This window comes from Mesoplodon densirostris, chromosome 1 (assembly GCF_025265405.1).
Source record: "Mesoplodon densirostris isolate mMesDen1 chromosome 1, mMesDen1 primary haplotype, whole genome shotgun sequence".
Taxonomy (NCBI): Eukaryota; Metazoa; Chordata; class Mammalia; order Artiodactyla; family Ziphiidae; genus Mesoplodon; species Mesoplodon densirostris.
Window position 1 is genome coordinate 211,082,211 of NC_082661.1, and position 18,338 is coordinate 211,100,548.

General features: G+C 43.3%; 1 long non-coding RNA gene across 1 annotated transcript; it reads left to right on the top strand.

The window, feature by feature from the left end:
- Positions 1-2: 2 nt before the first annotated feature.
- Positions 3-3,988, top strand: LOC132500131 (uncharacterized). The gene is made up of 3 exons (XR_009533975.1): positions 3-66; positions 1,270-1,337; positions 3,825-3,988. It is a non-coding gene; the product is annotated as an uncharacterized LOC132500131 (long non-coding RNA).
- Positions 3,989-18,338: the final 14,350 nt, after the last annotated feature.

Consider the following 18,338-nt stretch of genomic DNA (forward strand, 5'->3'; position numbering starts at 1 on the left):
CAATATGCATTCTTTTTCTTATGCAGTGCTCCCTGGAGTATTTGGTGATCTTTTCTAAAGATTAAGGTAATACAAAAGAACCCAAATCAGTTACTTAAGCTTCGGAACAGTATACCTTTATATATATATATATTTTTTAATATAAATTTATTTTTAGTTTTGGCTGCGTTGGGTCCTCGTTGCTGCGTGCGGGCTTTCTCTAGTTGCGGCAAGCGGGGGCTACTCTTCTTTGCAGTGCACAGGCTTCGCATTGCGGTGGCTTCTCTTGTTGTGGAGCATGGGCTCTAGGTGTGCGGGCTTCAGTAGTTGTGGCACGTGGGCTCAGTAATTGTGGCACGCGGGCTCAGTAGTTATGGTTTGTGGGCTCTAGAGCACAGGCTCAGCAGTTGTGGCTCATGGGCTTAGTTGCTCCACGGCATGTGGGATCTTCCCATACCAGGGCTTGAACCCATGTCCCCTGCATTGGCAGGCATATTCTTTTTTTTTTTTTTTTTTTTTTTTTTTGCGGTATGCGGGCCTCTCACTGTTGTGGCCTCCCCCTGTTGCGGAGCACAGGCTCCGGACGCGCAGGCTCCGGATGCGCAGGCTCAGCGGCCATGGCTCACGGGCCCAGCCGCTCCGCGGCATATGGGATCCTCCCAGACCGGGGCACGAACCCGTATCCCCTGCATCGGCAGGCGGACTCTCAACCACTTGCGCCACCAGGGAGGCCCGGCAGGCATATTCTTAACCCCTGCGCCACCAGGGAATCCCCACTTTTTTTTTTTTTTTTTTTTGTGGTACAAGGGCCTCTCACTGTTGTGGCCTCTCCCATTGAAGAGCACAGGCTCTGGACGCGAAGGCTCAGCGGCCATGGCTCACGGGCCCAGCCGCTCCGTGGCATGTGGGATCCTCCCAGACCGGGGCACGAACCCGCGTCTCCTGCATCGGCAGGCGGACTCTCAACCACTGCGCCACCAGGGAAGCCCTCCCCACTTTTATATGTTCAATCAAACCTCTACTGAAGCACATCAGCCTGGTTTCATTATGCAAGTACATGAAAGATTAAATTTTAAGCTAAGTGAATACACAACATGTAATCTGATCAAAATTATTGTTTTATACTGTTTGTAGTCAAAATCCATTTAGAAACCAATAAATAAGTAAATTTAGCTTGGTAATACATTAGATTTTTTTAAGACTATTTTTTAGAGCAGTTTTAGGTTTACAACAAGAGATTTATTTTTTACTTCTAAAAGCCATACTCATGGATTTATGACTTTCTTATAGACCTTGTGGATGTTCAAATCAACCACATTTTTGCTGGAACGTATGCCAACTTTGTGACAACTTACCAGGTATCTATTACACTTTCTGTTTCTTTTAAATATCATTTTTTTCTCTGAGGAAGTGGCCAAACCTGACACATACTGATCCAGTAAGACAAGCACAGAGTTTGTTTTTGCTTTGTCAAGACTGAGTCATCTCATGGGAAAGAAGATGAAACCTAACTGAGCCAGATAGGCAGAGAATAAAGGGGAATAAGTGGGGAACAATGACTGTGACAGTTCTGAGACGTTTTGTCATGAAAGGGAGTACACCACCGTGAGAGGGTTTTGTTGTTGTTTGGAGGGGTGATATTAAGGTTTGTTTGTATGCCAGTGAGAATGCTCCAGTTCAGGAGGACAAAGTGCTGATGCATGAGAAAGAGGGAATAATTGTAGAGGTAATTCCCAGAATAGGAGCGAGGAAGCAGGGCCAAGGGTCCAGTGTGGCACGTAGGGCTTTGGGCAGAAATTTTTATTCTGTTCTGATGAGGAGCAGTGGAGGTGAGGGTAGGTTGCTTGCGGGAAGGTGATTAGTTCTTCCCTGATTGTTTCCGTTTTCTCAGGGATGCACAAGGCACGGTCCTTATTTGAAACTTAGTGAAGCAGAGGAAGATTGCTACAGGTTTAGGAATAAACGGAAAGTGTGCAATAGTGACTCAGAGTGAGACAGTGAACGTTGTGAGAGATTACTAGACAGTATAGAGTAACCATTTGAAATCTGTGGTTGTAGGGCATAAGGGGAAATCAGTCGGCACAGCTGTTTGTTTTTCTCCATTGATGTTAAGCTGCTTGGATTCCTTTGGAGTAATTCAGGTGGAAGGTTAACTACAGGTGGACTTCTGCTAGGTCAGTACAATAGGAAAGGGCAGAAGACTTGGAGGTATTTGCAAAGGATGATTACACCGCTGACCATAGAATCTAAGCTGGGTAAGAAAGACATGAAGAGGAGGATGGGTAATGAACAAACAATAGGGTTGATGGATTGGAGGGCCCAGTGGCCTCTAAGAATGTTGGAGTGGATTCCACTCTAAAGTGTCTTCGTCTGTTCGGGCTGCTATAACAAAATACCATAGATTGAGTGGTTTATAAACAGAAATTTATTTCTCAGTTTTGGAGGCTGGGAAGTCTGGGATTAAGATGACAGCACATTTGGGAATTCCCTGGTGGTCCAGTGGTTAGGACTCGACACTTTCACTGCTGTGGCCCGGGGTTCGATCCCTGATCTGGTCTGGGAACTAAGATCCTGCAAGCTGCACAGTGTGGCCAAAAAAAAAAAAAAAAAAAAAAATGATGGCACATTTGATGTCTGGTGAGGGCCTGCTTCCTGGTTTACAGATGGCTGTCTTCTCACTGTATCCTCATGTGGCAGAAGGGGCAGGGGTGAAAGAGCTCTCTGGGGTCTGTTATAAAGGGCACTAATCCCATTCCTGAGGGCTCCACCCTCATGACCCAGTCACTTTCCAAAGGCCCCACCTCCTAATACCATCACATTGGGGGTTAGGATTCCAATATATGAACTTGGGGGGAAAACACTCAGTCCGTAACGTTCCGCCACCGCCCCCCTCAAATTCATGTCCTTCTTGCATGCAGAGTACATTCATTTCATCCCAACAGCCCCCAAGTGTTAACTCATTCCAGCATCAAAGAATGTTAGCCTGGGAGTTCCACTCTGAAGTCAGTGAATTAGAAGGATGGTGTATGATGATCAGAGAGGAGAATGTTTCTAATGGAAATTTAGAAGGTGGAACAATTTTTGTTTGTTTGTTTGGCTGCGTTGGGTCTTTGTTGCTGCGTGTGAGCTTTCTCTACGGGGTTCTCACTGCGGGGGCTTCTCTTGTTGCGGAGCACGAGCTCGAGAGCGCAGGCTCAGTAGTCGTGTCGCATGGGCTTAGTTGCTCCACAGCATGGGGGATCTTCCTGGACCAGGGTTCAAACCCATGTCCCCTGCATTGGCAGGCGGATTCTTAACGACTGCAACACCAGGGAAGTCCCTGGAACAATTACTGGTGATTATAAAGTATAGAATATCACCTTTATCTAGGGCAATAGTTTTCAACTAGGAGTGGTTTTGCGCCCCTGGAAACATCTGGCAATGTCTGTGCTCAGCGGACGTTGTCCTGAGGGAGGCGCATGTATGTCGGGGTGGCTGCTACTGGCATCAGGTGGGTGGAGGCCAGGGCTGCTGCTAAACATCCCGCAACGCACAAGACAGCCGCTCACAACAGAGAATTATCTGACGCAAAATGCCAGTCGGATCAGTTTAGAAGCCCCGACCCAGGGCCTGGGTGGCTGCAGTGGAGCAGAGGAAGAGAGTGGAGACAAGATAAAGAACTGAGAGATGAAGAGGGGAAGTAAACTGGGTTCATTGAGTATGAAGTTGCCAAGAAGGACAGGAAGAACGATGACAGGCATGGATGTGCTGAGGAAGACAGTCAGCAAGGTGCTAAAGTTTTCAGTGATTGAAAGGTCGTGACTAGGACTTTGGCAGGTGATATAGTCTGTTGTTATGTGCTTCAGAGGAGCCGGGATTTTGAAGAAGAAAGTAGAAGAAATGGTCTGTGAATGCCAACAGGGAGCGCCTCATCGTCCTAAGGTCCCTGGAATGGTGGAGGGAAAAAAGCTTCCTCATGGTTGAACTCCAGGGAACACCCAGGACTCAGATCAAGACAGTGAAGGGAAATTTGGGAGTCACGGTAATACATCTTTTTCAAAAGGTCTTTAGCTAAGCATTAAACAAAAGTGATGCAGAATTCCCTGATTTACTATAGGCTAGTGGAAGCAGAGGTATATTACAGAGCAGGGCACTAATGTCCTTGGAAGAATATATTAAAGACAGGTTTTTCTCTCCAGACAGTGATTTCTGACACCTCTGGTTGAGCCATTTGGTTTCAAATATTATATAGAACCGTGGTTCTCAAAAATGTGGTCCCCAAATCGGCAGCCTCAGCATCACCTGGGAATTTCCTCGATGCAGATCCTTGAGCTCCACTCCTGACCTGTTGAATCGGAAACTGTGGAGATGGGCCCAGCAGTCTATGCTTTAACAAGATCACTAGGTGATTCTGTTATCAGTTTGAAAACCACTGATATCAAAGCAAAAACCTGTGGATGATTAAAGGGCAGAAAGAAACTAGTATTTACTGAGTACTTACTATAATCCAAAGGCTTTGTATACCTAATATCTTTTAATCTCATTTTTTAAGTGTGGTAAAACCATCACCGCTATCTACCTCTAAAACTTTTTTCATTACCCCAAGCAGAAACTCTTTTTCTCCCCAAGCAGAAACTTTTAACCATTAAATAATAACTCCCCATTCCCCACTACCTGTAACCCCAGGTAACCTCTAATACCCTTTCTGTCTATGAATTAGCCTGTTTCATATCAGTGGAATTGTACAATATTTGTCCCTTTGTATCATCAGGCTTATGCCTCTCAGCATAGTGTTTTCACAGCTCATCCATGTTGCAGCATGTGTCAGAACTTCCTTCCTTTTCATGGCTGAGTAATATTCCATTGTATGGATGTACCATATTCATCTGTTGATGCTGTTGCTGGACGAGGATTGTTCCCATCTTTTTGGCTATTGTGAATACTGCTGCAATGAATATTGACATACAGTATCTGTTTGAGTCCTTGTTTTCAGTTCTTTTGTGTTATCTCATTTTTAAAATAACAAAGCTAAGGCTTGGACCAAGCAAAGTGGCCAAGGCTAGGAAATGGAAGAGCCAGGCCAGTCTGATGCCGTGGCTCCTACCACCAAACCCCACCGTCTGAGAGGATGGGGGCCCATCTCCCACCTTTGTTTTACTCACTACTTAGTGTGTGTGTGTGTGTGTGTGTGTATTTTCCTGATCATTCTTTTCTTTCTTCCTAGAAGGATACTAGTTCCACCAGTGTTTCCAGGAAAACCCTGCCAGAAATAAGCCGAATTAACCAGTCACTGACAGAAAAATGGATGGCAGTGGCAAGAGGAAGTGCAGAGCATGAAGTAAGTGACTGAGAGGTGGCTCTGTCTGACAAAGTAGAAACTGGGAATTTCCTGGCGGTCCAGGGGTTAGGTCGCTGCGCTTTCACTGCTGGGGGCCCAGGTTCGATCCCTGTTTGGGGAACTAAGACCCTGCAAGCCGCGTGGCATAGCCAAAAAAAAAAAAAGGAGAAACCACTTTTACTTGGTTCTGAAGCCTTGGTCATTTTATCCTAGACATAAGAGAGAGGATTTGGCTTTGTCATGAAGGCATTTGCATTTTAACCATGATTCTCTTCTACCATCTCTTAGTTTGAAGAAGTCATTGTATTCATTCATTCATCATTTCTTTAACAGAGGTATACTGAGGATGTACAATATGCCAGGCACTTTGATAGGTGAGGAAGATGTAGGAGTGAATCAAAAATGCTTTCTGTGCCACAAAGCCTTCCCCAGGGCAGACTGTTTTTACAGCTTCATAGTTTATTCTCTGGAGCTCCAGAAGTTTCTGTTTTCAGAAGGATGAATTTTATTTAATTCTAGATGACTTGATCAAATCAACTATGAAGGGTTTTGGTGAGATTTAGCAGTCACATGCACAAAGTATACCCAGAATCTGGAAGACTCTTAAGAGAGCAGTTATTTTCATTAACAATGATTCCACGTCATCAGTTACATACAGTATTCGGTAAGATAAAAGGGACATGCTTGTAATATGTTGTGATTTAACCTTGTCTTATTATGTTTGCAGGGAAATTAGAGTGATATTTTCATCTCCTGCTTGTCTGACTGCAAGTTTTTAAAGAAAAGGTAACATTTACATGAGACTTAACTTTATTTAAAACACTGGGGGATATTTAAAATGAAATGTTTCGACTCAGTCATTTTAATACGTGAATTTTGTTAACTATGAACAAAAAAAATCCAACATCGAAAACTCCATAGGCTGTTACAGAATTCTCCCAGTTTTGTAAAGTAATTTCCTATTGGACCACTGCAAGTTGTAATTTCTAATTTACATTGTTCACTGCCTCCGCCCGGCTCTCCTCTGCTGTCTGATTGGCAGGAATGGTGTTTTTTTCAGAATCTTTGTATCTAGGAGCGGTCAGTTCATTCTAACATTGCTTTTGTACTTAGAGGCCAGGGCTGTGCTCTAAAGCTCTTATTTTGAGATCAGTAAGGAAAACGGATTCTATTTATTTTATCTTTAACTAGTCTTACTACCACAGAGGAGAATCTAACTTCTCTCCTACTTGGTTTGACACTTGGTCTGTTTCAGTAGTTTAAACAATTACTCTCTTAAATTGCTCAACGTTTGGTCTTCTGTTTCTTCCCCTCCCTCTTTGCCCTCCAATACTGTACCTGGGAACTACTGAAAGATAAAGTGAGGCATATTAAAAATTGTAAGTTTATTTGAGCGAACATCAATTTGAATCACGCAGCACCAATTCAGAATTGCCTAAGAGTGCTCCAGCGAGAGGAGCTCAGGGAGAGACATACAGAGAAGGTACAGAAACAAAGAAAGGAAATTATTTGATTGGCTATAACTTAAAGCCTAGTGGGCTTTTTGTGATTGGTTGGCCTTAGCTTTTTTTTTTTTTTTTTTAAAGAAGATGTTGGGGGTAGGAGTTTTTATTAATTAATTAATTTATTTTTGCTGTATTGGGTCTTCGTTTCTGTGCGAGGGCTTTCTCTAGTTGTGGCAAGTGGGAGCCACTCTTCATCGCAGTGCGTGGGCCTCTCACTATCGCGGCCTCTCTTGTTGCGGAGCACAGGCTCCAGATGCGCAGGCTCAGCAGTTGTGGCTCACAGGCCTAGTTGCTCCGCGGCATGTGGGATCTTCCCAGACCAGGGCTCGAACCCGTGTCCCCTGCATTGGCAGGCGGACTCTCAACCACTGCGCCACCAGGGAAGCCCTGCCCTTAGCTTTTGATTCATAACTTTGAGACATTTACAGGCTTAGATTTTGGTTTGCTTTTATAGGCCACCATGGCGCTAGAGCCACTGCAGTGTAATGGCCTCCTTGTTTAATTACTTTAGCAGTAACAAGGGAGGGGAGGGGGCATATCAGCATAAAGGGGCCCTTAGGCTGCCCTCTGTCTACTCTGGAGGCCGGTGCCCTGGAGGTCTGTCCGCACCTGGTGTCACTCATCCCCGTCCTCCTTCGCTAGGTCAGGTCCTGTCCCTCCCTTGTTGACTTGGCCTCAGAAGATAGCTGTGCACATCCGCCGCTAGGCGGTACTCACTATTCGCTTAACCCCTGTTGCAGGTACTTCTTGCATCTAAGTAACCTGCCCTCCCCGCCCCTCCGCCATTGTCCCTTTGGTTCTTTTTTGTTTTTTTTCTTTTTTTTGAGGTATGCGGGCCTCTCACTGTTGTGGCCTCTCCCGTAGCGGAGCACAGGCTCCGGATGCGCAGGCCCAGCGGCCATGGCTCACGGGCCCAGCCGCTCCGCGGCATATGGGATCCTCCCAGACCGGGGCACGAACCCGTATCCCCTGCATCGGCAGGCGGACTCTTAACCACTGCGCCACCAGGGAGGCCCTGTCCCTTTGGTTCTTAACCCAGCTGCATTCCCAGCCATTCCTCAGGGAGACGGGAGGGACTGTTGGGTCCAACAGCTGCACCTGGGAACCAGAGAAGCCCAGGGAAGATGAGTGTCATGCCTGCCCGCCGCAGCTCACGAGGCAGTTATCATTCTAGAGTCCCCAGAGGCATCCCTATTCATCTCTACATATCCCAGCCAAAGGCAGGAGATGAGAAGTCAAGACACTGCTGCCCTCTGCCGGCTTTCTCTCCCATTTGCCTTCCTCCTCTTGCCATCCTTCTAGCCTAGAAAGGAGGGGACTCTACCATGTAATGTATCCTGTTTCTTCCCCACTGTAGCCTCAAGCTAATTCTCATTACCTAGAGGAGAATCTTTTCTACACTAAGAATATTATCTTTCTAAAGTGTCTCCATGTCCCCTTCCCAGGAGTGATAAACCTCAAGGTTTGATCTTAAGACGCCAAAGGCTGCAAAGGAGAATTTATTTTACAGGGAAATTTACAGTACTCTGTTTTGGTACTTGCATAAATGTTTTAGGCCTAGTATTACAATTGATGGGTTAATCTAGCAAGCATGAAATATTTAATAGTACATTATAAACACAAATCGTCCTACAGAGTGCAGGCTCCTCAAATATTACCAACACAACCCAGGGAAATGCCACACCTAGACTAAGAAAGCCTTGGTAGTATTTCTGAGGAGAATAGCCAGGTCTGAATTTTTTTAAATCAACAGTTTGGATTAAGGCAGGTCTTTCAGTGTGGGAGGGGAGGATTTCGGACTTTATCAGGATTGAGGAAAGATACTACAATCCGGAAAGGTTGGAAACAGCAAGGCAAGGATTTTGAGACAAGAGATGTGAAGGATTTTTGGGCGTAAACTGTTGATTGCAGTCAACTGTTGATTGTTGGTAGGGTTAATGGGTCTTTTCAGGAAGTTCCTAAATGAACAGTCAAGCCATTTGGTTGGGCAAGGGTGTCTTGGAATAGTAAAGTCATGCTAATGAAACAGTGGAATCCCAAAATAATGTAAATATAGATGGTAAGATAGGTGGGGTTAGGGAGTTTCAGTTCTCAGTGCGAAGGCTGAGTGTGAGGGTAAATGGTTTCAGCACTCAGACGCAGCATGTAAACTTTTGCTATTGTTGCAGCCCAAACTTTAGATAATAAATTGTTACCTATTCTCTCTTAGGAGAACATAGATTTTATAACTTTTTTGTGTGCCAAGTAAATTGATTATTTTGAAAGAATGCAAGCTTTAAGAAAAAAGATAATATATGATATGTAGTAAAATAAAATTATACATAATGATATATGAAGTTAGAAATATTCCTTTACATCTGTTTATGTGTTTTTTTGCATTTCTTGCATCCAAAGAGAATCTGGACAAACTATTTCCATTAATGTGGACTTAGAAATGGCGAGAAGTTAACAAAAAAAGAATGGATTTCTTCTTTGGTAATAACCAATATTCACTTGAGAAATAGATCAATAGAATTTCTTTACAGGAACCAATATGTCTACAGTTTACTTTTGTTAGGAGTTGAGTGAGATGGAAGTGTGATAGCGGAGGGGCTGGTGTTTATTATGAGGTTACTATATGCCAGACACTGTATTAGGCGCTGGCATTTATTTTCTTACGGCATACTTAAATGTACAGTATATACAGTATTTTTATTTTCAATATGAGAAAAACAATGCTTGAGAGGTATAACTTATGAAAGGAGTACTAGTTTGGGATTCATATGTTTTGGGACCTACTGATTAAGAATAGACAGATTAACAGAAAAGAAAAGTTCTACTCATGAAGAGCAGCTAGGGATGAGGGTTTATATGCCAACTTTAGGGAAGGGGGAGAAATAAATGAAACAATTTCCATTGGGAGACAGATGGGCATTTAGGGGGACACATGGAAGATAGGATAGCTTGTGATAATGTTTGTTTCTGCAATTTCTCATCCAAGTGCAAGTATGGGGTCTTTTTCCTGGCAGTGAAGCTCACTTGCCTGCCCACCCAGGAGAGGATTTATAGCTGTTTCACTCTTGAAGCAGAATAAAAGCTGGATGCATTCTCTTTAAGAACAGGAACAAGGTAAGGATGCCCACTCTCACTACTTTTATTCAATATCATTTTGGAAGTCCCAGCAACAGCAATCAGAGAAGAAAAAGAAATAAAAAGAATCCAAATTGGAAAGGAAGAAGTAAAGCTGTCACTGTTCTTACATGACATGATGCTATACGTAGAAAATCCTAAAGATGCCACCAAAAAACTATTAGAGCTCATCAATGAATTCAGTAAAGTTGCAGATACAAAATTAATATACAGTAATCTGTTGCATTTTTATACACTAACAACGAACTATCAGAAAGAGAAATTGAGGGAACAATCCCATTTACATCAAAAAGAATAAAAAGCTAGGAATAAACCTACCTAAGGAAGCAAAATACCTGTACTCTGAAAACTGTAAGACATTGATGAATGAAATCAAAGATGTCACAAACAGATGGAAAGATACACTGTGTTCTTGGATTGGAAGAATCAATATTGTTAAAATGACCATACTAACCAAGGCAATCTACAGATTCAATGCAACCCTTATCAAAATACCAATGGCATTTTTCACAGAACTAAAACAAGTAATTTTAAAATTTGAATGGAAACACAAAAGACCCCTAATAGCCCACACAATCTTGAGAAAGAAGAACAGAGCTGGAGGAATCATGCTCCCTGACTTCAGACTATTCTACAAAGCTACAGTAATCAAACCAGTATGGTACTGGCACAGAAACAGACACATAGATCAATGGAACCAAACAGAGAGCTCAGAAATAAACTCACACACTTATGGTCAGTTAATCTATGACAAAGGAGGCAAGAGTATACAATGGAGAAAAGACAGTCTCTTCAATAAGTGGTGCTGGGAAAACTGGACAGCTATATGTAAAAGAATGAAATTAGAACACTCCCTAACACCATACACAAAAATAAACTCAAAGTGGATTAAAGACCTAAATGTAAGGCCAGATACTATAAAACTCTTAGAGGAAAACATAGGAAGAACACTCTTTGACATAAATCACAGCAAGATATTTTTTGACCTACCTCCTAGAGTAATGAGAATAAAAACAAAAATAAATAAATGGGACCTAATTAAACTTAGAAGCTTTTGCACAGCAAAGGAAACCATAAACAAGTCGAAAAGACAGCCCTCAGAATGGGAGAAAATATTTGCAAACAAAACAACTGACAAAGGATTAATCTCCAAAATATACAAACAGCTCATGCAGCTCAATATCAAAAAAAAAAACCAAACAACCCAATCAAAAAATGGGCGGAAGACCTAAATAGACATTTCTCCAAACAAGACATACAGATGGCTGACAAACACATGAAAAGCTGCTCAACGTCACTAATTATTAGAGAAATGCAAATGAAAACTACTATGAGGTATCATCTCACACCAGTCAGAATGACCATCATCAAAAAAATCTACAAACAGTAAATGCTGGAGAGGCTGTGGAGAAAAGGGAACCCTCATGCATTGTTGTTGGGAGTGTAAATTGATACAGCCACTATGGAGAACAGTATGGAGATTCCTTAAAAAACTAAAAATAGAACTACCATATGACCCAGCGGTCCCACTACTGGACATATATCCAGAGAAAACCAGAATTCAAAAAGACACATGCACCCCAGTGTTCATTGCAGCAATGAGTTGTCCCCTCACACCTGTCAGGATGGCTATCATCAAAAAGAACACAAATAACAAATGTTGGTGAGGATGTGGAGAAAAGAGAGCCCTCCTTCTGGGATAATGGGTATCCCAGAAGGAGAAGAGAAGGAGAAGGGAGCACAGAGCTTATTTAAAAAATTAATAGCTGAGCACTTTCCAAAGCTGGGAAAGGAACTGGATATACAAGTGCGTGAAGCTAATAGAACACCTTATTATCTCAATGCAAAAAGCCTTCTCCAAGGCACATTATATTAAAACTGTCAAAAGTCAGTGATAAAGAATTTTAAAGACAGCCAGGGAACAAAAGACTGCAACCTACAAAGATAGCCCCAGTAAACTATCAGCAGGTTTCTCAGCAGAAACTCTACAGACTAGGAGAGAGTGGAATGACATACTCAAAATATTGAAAGATAAAACCTGTCACCCAGTGTGGAGGAAACTGAACCCTTGCACACTGTTGGTGGGAATGTAAATTGGTGTAGCACTGTGGTAAATAGTATGGAGGTTTCTCAAAAAACTAAAAATAGAACTGCCCTATGCCCCAGAAACTCCACTCCTGTGTATATAGTTGAATTTGAAAAGATACATGCATTCCATCAACTTTTAATGAATAATTTCATCCATTGCATTGTTAAAGTTTGAAAAATGGTGATATTTCTGATCTTATCATTCCTTCCAAAATTATTAAATGGAATTCTATAAAGAACTTTTCCTTGTCAATCAGGGCAATTTGGTTACCCTGAAAAATATCAGTCATATATGAAGGTAGAATGATGCTTAATCTTTTTCCTTTAATAATTAAATATTGCCATATTACTGTACGTAGTGGTCGTACCAACAGCAACGTATGAATAGCCTCTTTCACACACTCTCACCGATGCAGTGTTACCAAGCTTTGTGATCTTTTCCAGATGTGATGGCTTAATCACGACATTTCAGTTTTAATTTTAATTGTTTCTTATTATTACATAATGCCTGAATCCTATGCTCTTCTTATTTATTCATGGCCGCGTCAGGTCTTAGTTGCGGCGTGCGGGCTCTTCGTTGCAGTGCATGGGCTTCTGTCTAGTTGTGGCGTGTGGGCTTCTCTCAAATTGTGGCATGCAGGCTGCAGAGCAGGTGGGCTCTGTAGTTGTGGCGTGGGTTCCAGAGTGCATGGGCTCTGTAGTTGTGGCACGTGGGCTCTCTAGTTGTGGTGCATGGGCTCAGTAGTTGCAGCACACAGGCTTAGATGCCACGCGGCATGTGGGAATCCCAGTTCCCCAAAGAGGGCTCGAACCCACGTCCCCAGCATTGGAAGGTGGCTTCTTAACCAATGGACCACCGAGGAAGTCCCTGAATCCTCATACTCTTTGGTTAATATTCATTGTTCTTCTACTATGAGGAATACAGAAATTATCTAGTAACTGTTCTTTCCCACTCCCTTCATTCTCCTCCTCAATCCAGTTTTAGTTACTACTCTGTTCTTAGTGTTAGTCTTTCGATTTTCATATTTGCTTTAGAGTCTTGGAGCTTGATTTGTAAGCCACAAGTGATACCTTTTCTTCCCAGATACTGCCTGTGAGTCCTTCAGTGAGTTTATTCTGCTTTCCACTTACCCTCCCTTCTGCTGCTTCTCTCGTAGTTGTATTGTTCCCACACAACATTTACATGCTGTTTTGGGTCTCTTATCGCCATCAGCCTGAGCTTTTAGTTATGTATCTATAATCCTCATCCCAGCCCCTACCCCCAGACATTATGCTGAAGATTTCCCAAACATTTTCTTGATTGCTGAGCCTTGTTTTCTAGGCCATTCCTCAGGAAAGGTTTGTATCTGTTTATCTATGATATTTGTACTTTAAAGACTCACATGGTGAGACATGGAGAGGTCTGGGACATCACATGCACCAAATGAGCCATTTCAGTTATCAAACATTTCCTTTATATACCCTATTAATTATATAGCTTACATGACATTTTCCAGTGAGCCATGCCCCATAAATCTATAAATTCCGTGTTTCTTTATAATAAGCAACCTAGATGGCCAAGGTACATCCTGCTAAAAGCATTCTGTAGATAAGGACTCTCCCTTTAGTTGAGGTTATTAGTGTCTGTCATCAGCATGTTTACAAGGAGATTTGACTGAATCATCTCCTCTTTTGTTTCCCAGCTACCCCTTTAAAAATTTTTCCTAACATCCCTGGTAATGAGAGAAAATAGATTGTCTTTCCTTGCGAAGCCTAACTGCCCCGTAAGTGTCCTTTAAACAAGTCCTTCCCTACATGGTACTTTCTTCTATAGCAGCGCTCTATCTAACCTGTCTACTGTGTTAATGAGGGTTGAGTGGACAGTGGACCCAGGCAGGTTGCATATTATGAAGCATTAGGGAAGATTTGAGGACAAGAAAACCCTAGTTGTAGTTGTCAAGGGTGAAGTTAGAAAGCATACTCCAGAATCCTGTCTTCCAAGGGAGAGATGATGGATGTAGTCAAAATTGTAAGCTCCGAACTGTATTACCAATTCAAATGCATAAATGTAGAGAGGGGAAACCAGTACATGGAGAATGGGGGTAGAGGAACTGGAAAATAAGTTAAGCTGCAGGTTTCCAGTCCAGTTCTTGGCTAGGTGACAGAAGGGGGAGCCTACAACAGGCCACATACACCTCTCCCTGCTCTAGTCAGTGGAGGGCTTTGCTGGACACCCCCTGTCACTCAGAGCCACAGGACACATTGCTTGGCAATCAGAATCGCGACGCATCCCAGAGCTGCAGACTCCTGGACCAAAGGAGAGGAGACCCACCACCAGGAAGGACCAGAAATGGCACTTTTCCCTTTCCCTGCAAACCTGGAATTTCTTTACAACAAACATCTGAAGGAACAACCAGAAGAATCTAGGAGCATCATATATCAAATTCCCAGTCCTTAGTGGTGGCAGAGATCTGGGACAGGGCTTTCCCAAGCCTAGAGCCACAGGCACACTTGTCTCAGATGCTTGGAGAGGGCTTATATGGGCACCCACACTCAGCCTGGAAACCTGGGATAGCACAGCTGTTATCCACCTGTCTTGCTGTCACTATTGCAGGACAGGCCCCAAGAGGGTTGCATTGGTTTATAAATCCTAAATACTCCTTTACTGTCCTTGGGATAAAGCAGAAGCCCTAGAGGAGTGTTGAGGTCAAAGCAAGGATAGCAAGTCCAACACCTGATTTCTAATCCAAGGGAGTTCATCAGAATGAAGATTATGGGACTAAATTGGTAAGGAAATGTTGAGAATTCAGAAAAGCTACATGGAAGTACTGTATTGGGTGGCCAAGAAGAATGCTAGCTACAAACTGAGGCCACCAGTGACATCTTTTTAGGGAGTTCCCATGCAAATTCAGGAGATGGATCACAGGTATTAGAAGTAGAGGAGGAGTGGGTTTTCTCTTGGAAAGCCTTTTCTTTTTTTTTTTTTTTTTTTGTGGTACGCGGGCCTCTCACTGTTGTGGCCTCTCCCGTTGCGGAGCACAGGCTCCGGACACGCAGGCTCAGCGGCCATGGCTCACGGGCCCAGCCGCTCCGCGGCACATGGGATCTTCCCGGACCGGGGCACGAACCCGTGTCCCCTGCATCGACAGGCGGACTTTCAACCACTGCGCCACCAGGGAAGCCCGGAAAGCCTTTTCTCTAGTCTTCTTCCTACATCTGACATGTCTGAGCTCCTCCACTGCCCTTATATTTTTGAAGATTATGGTGGCAAGACTGTGAAGCGGATGACACTGGATGAATGCTTCAGCATGTTTAATACCACTGTTGCCTGTAAGGATTATGTTTCCTATAATAAGTGATCTGAGACTATTTAGCTGTACATCCATGGTGAATAATCTCCTATATACAGTTCCCAGATGCCACAGATCCTGTCACCTCTTTATCTCCCATAATATAGATATGATTTTCTTTTCCTTAAATAATTATAATATGAGTGTATATAGCAATGGTAGGCATAAATGTGTGCTATATAAAATATGTTTATTTGAAATATTAAACAATTCCTAGTATTCCTATGAGGATTCCTAAAATATTTCTTTTTCTAGGAATCAGAAGGGAAAGAGTGCATGGATTTTGGGCAAATAATTCTGCAAGGAAAGGATGAATCCCCTCCATTTACACTTAGAGTCAGATAGAGTCACCTAGTTGAAGATGCTCTGCATCAGTTAAGCCAAGCTGAAGTCACTGACCTCTGGAATATCTGGATATTTTTACCAATGTGGGAGGGAAACATTTATATAATGTAGCACAGGAAGAGCCTGTGTTTGCAACTATAGTTATCAGCCTAATGGTTTCCAGGATTCCTTGCTAACCCTTCAGAGAAAAGCTATGGGGTGTTTAATTGAACACTGGGGTTATGAGTTAACTATTAGTTACCTATGGCTACAGAAATGCTGCTTAATGAACCATCCCAAAGCACAGTGACTTAAAATAATAATCTTATAGATCTGCAATTCAGCTGAGGGTCTGCTAATCTAAGTTGAACTCATCTGGGTGGCTTTGCGGGTTTTGTCTATACTTATGTACATGTTTGCGAGTTAGCTAGGGATTGGCTGGCTAGGCTAGGCCTGGCTGGGGCAGTTTGGCCCTGGGCCCTGGTTCCTACGTTTTCCATCTTCTTCCTGGGACCCGCAAACATGTTCTCACATCATTGTCAGAGGTACAAGACAGGAAGCCCAGTCACACGACAAACATGGCTTTAGTCAAAGCAAGTCACATGGCTGAACTCAAGTCAAGGGCTGGCAAAATATACTCAGCCTCTTTAATGAGGGGAACTGCAAAGTCACACGCAAAAGACCTGGGTCAAGGAGGGGTGAAGAATTGGGGCTGTGAATGCAGTCAGCAAGCAGCAGGTGCAACAGATACTTATCCTCCATTTTGGCTCTAGTTTCAGTCGTAGACTTTCCAGTATATTGGTTCCAATTCTTGGCATCCTTCACTTCACCCTTTGTGAGCACCTGTAGGGTTTTCACTGGGTGGTACCTCAGATCGTTTGCCCACAGAATAATGACTAACTTTGTAGGTGAGGGCTGGCATCTGTCCAGAAGGGAGTGACTTTTCCTGATATCAACCACGAGGGGAAGAGTTAAGTTCTCAGAGAAGTCAGAACCTGAGGGTGGGCCTCAGAGAGGAGAGGTCTGCTTCCCAGCATAGGACTCTAATGGAAAACATAGAAACTATTTTATAAGCCAGACTCTCTAGTTGTTGTCTCCCTCTGTACCTGTTTTCCTTCAAATCTTGATTATGAGGAAATGAATAGAAAATGATTCTGCCTACAGGAGATGACAAAGAGGTAAGAAGGCAAAGTTCAAGACAAATCCAATCAAATATTGACTCTGAACAAGGCAAGGTTGTCAAGGCCCTTTATGAGCAGGTCCTGACCGTGGCAAAGGCAGACTTGCTAGTGTAAATGAGCAGAAATAGGAAAATCAGAGGCAAGCTTAATTTATTATTGGGATATCTGGATGGAATGTGAGGCAGACCCTTGGAGATGATGGACAGTGGCCCAGGAGTTGGCTGATCAAAGTGCCAGTAAGTAAGATCTTCTAGGCAAACAGGAGAGAAAGAGAACTCTTAGTGAAGCTTGCTGATACTTGTATCAAAAAGATAAAAAGAAACAGACAGAAAGGGAAGGATAGAAGGAGTAGTTAGAGAGTTAGTAGGAAACCCAGAATAGTACTCAACTACAAAGCCCAGAGGTAGACTTTAGAAAAGAGGGACCTGGTCTTAATGATGCCCACAAGAGCATTCTGGGCAGTCAGCTCTGAAGGTTCCTACAAAGGTGTCATACCCAGGCTGATGGGGAGGGCTGTGTATCTGAAGTCCTAATGAGGGGAGAGGCAGGAGAAGCCAAACAATTGTTGACTGGAGCCCAAGTTTTAAAGCCTGAATAATGAGAGGAAGATAAACAAGAGAGAAGAATTGAGGAACTTAGTGTCCCAGGGGTTTGAAGCACATCAAAATTTGGTTCAGGGGCTTCCCTGGTGGCGCAGTGGTTGAGAGCCTGCCTGCCGATGCAGGGGACACGGGTTCGTGCCCCGGTCCGGGAGCATCCCACATGCCGCGGAGAGGCTGGGCCCGTGAGCCGTGGCTGCTGAGCCTGCGCTCCGCAACGGGAGAGGCCACAGCGGTGAGAGGCCCGCGTACCACAAAAAAACAAAACAACAACAATAAAAAAAACAAAAAATCAAAAAAACAAAAATTTGGTTCAAGACACTGGTCAACATAATTGGAGAATGCTGAGCCTTGCTAGAATCCCGCTTCACTTGGTTCACGTAGCCGTGGAAGGGACCCACGCACTCACTATACAGTAATCTGACAGTAAATAGGTTCATGGCATCCACTGCTCAGAAGCAGATTGAGGGAGAACAGAGTACAGTTAGGTCAGGAGAGCAGATTCTGGGAATCCTGCTACTAGCAGGTTTAAACTTTTCCGTCAAGGTCAAGACATTGTATTTTAAATCTAGACCTGGGACTGTGTTCTCGTTCCTCAGGTTGAATTTATTAAAGAAATTCGTTCTGTGGGAGAAGGGGTGAAGTCCGAGTTCTTGACTATATATTTGAAGATATGACCAAGAAAGAATATGGGATGTTCATATATCCTGAAGAGGGTTTCTATGTGCGGTTTCCTGTCAATGTAAGTTTTTAATTTGTTTTCTTACGGTTTTTCAGAACAGAAAAACTATACCATATACTGTAACACGAACACAATATGTACTAATGTGACATTAGGTCATGTAAAGCCTTGCTACTCAAAACATGCTGCACAGCGCAGAAGCTCC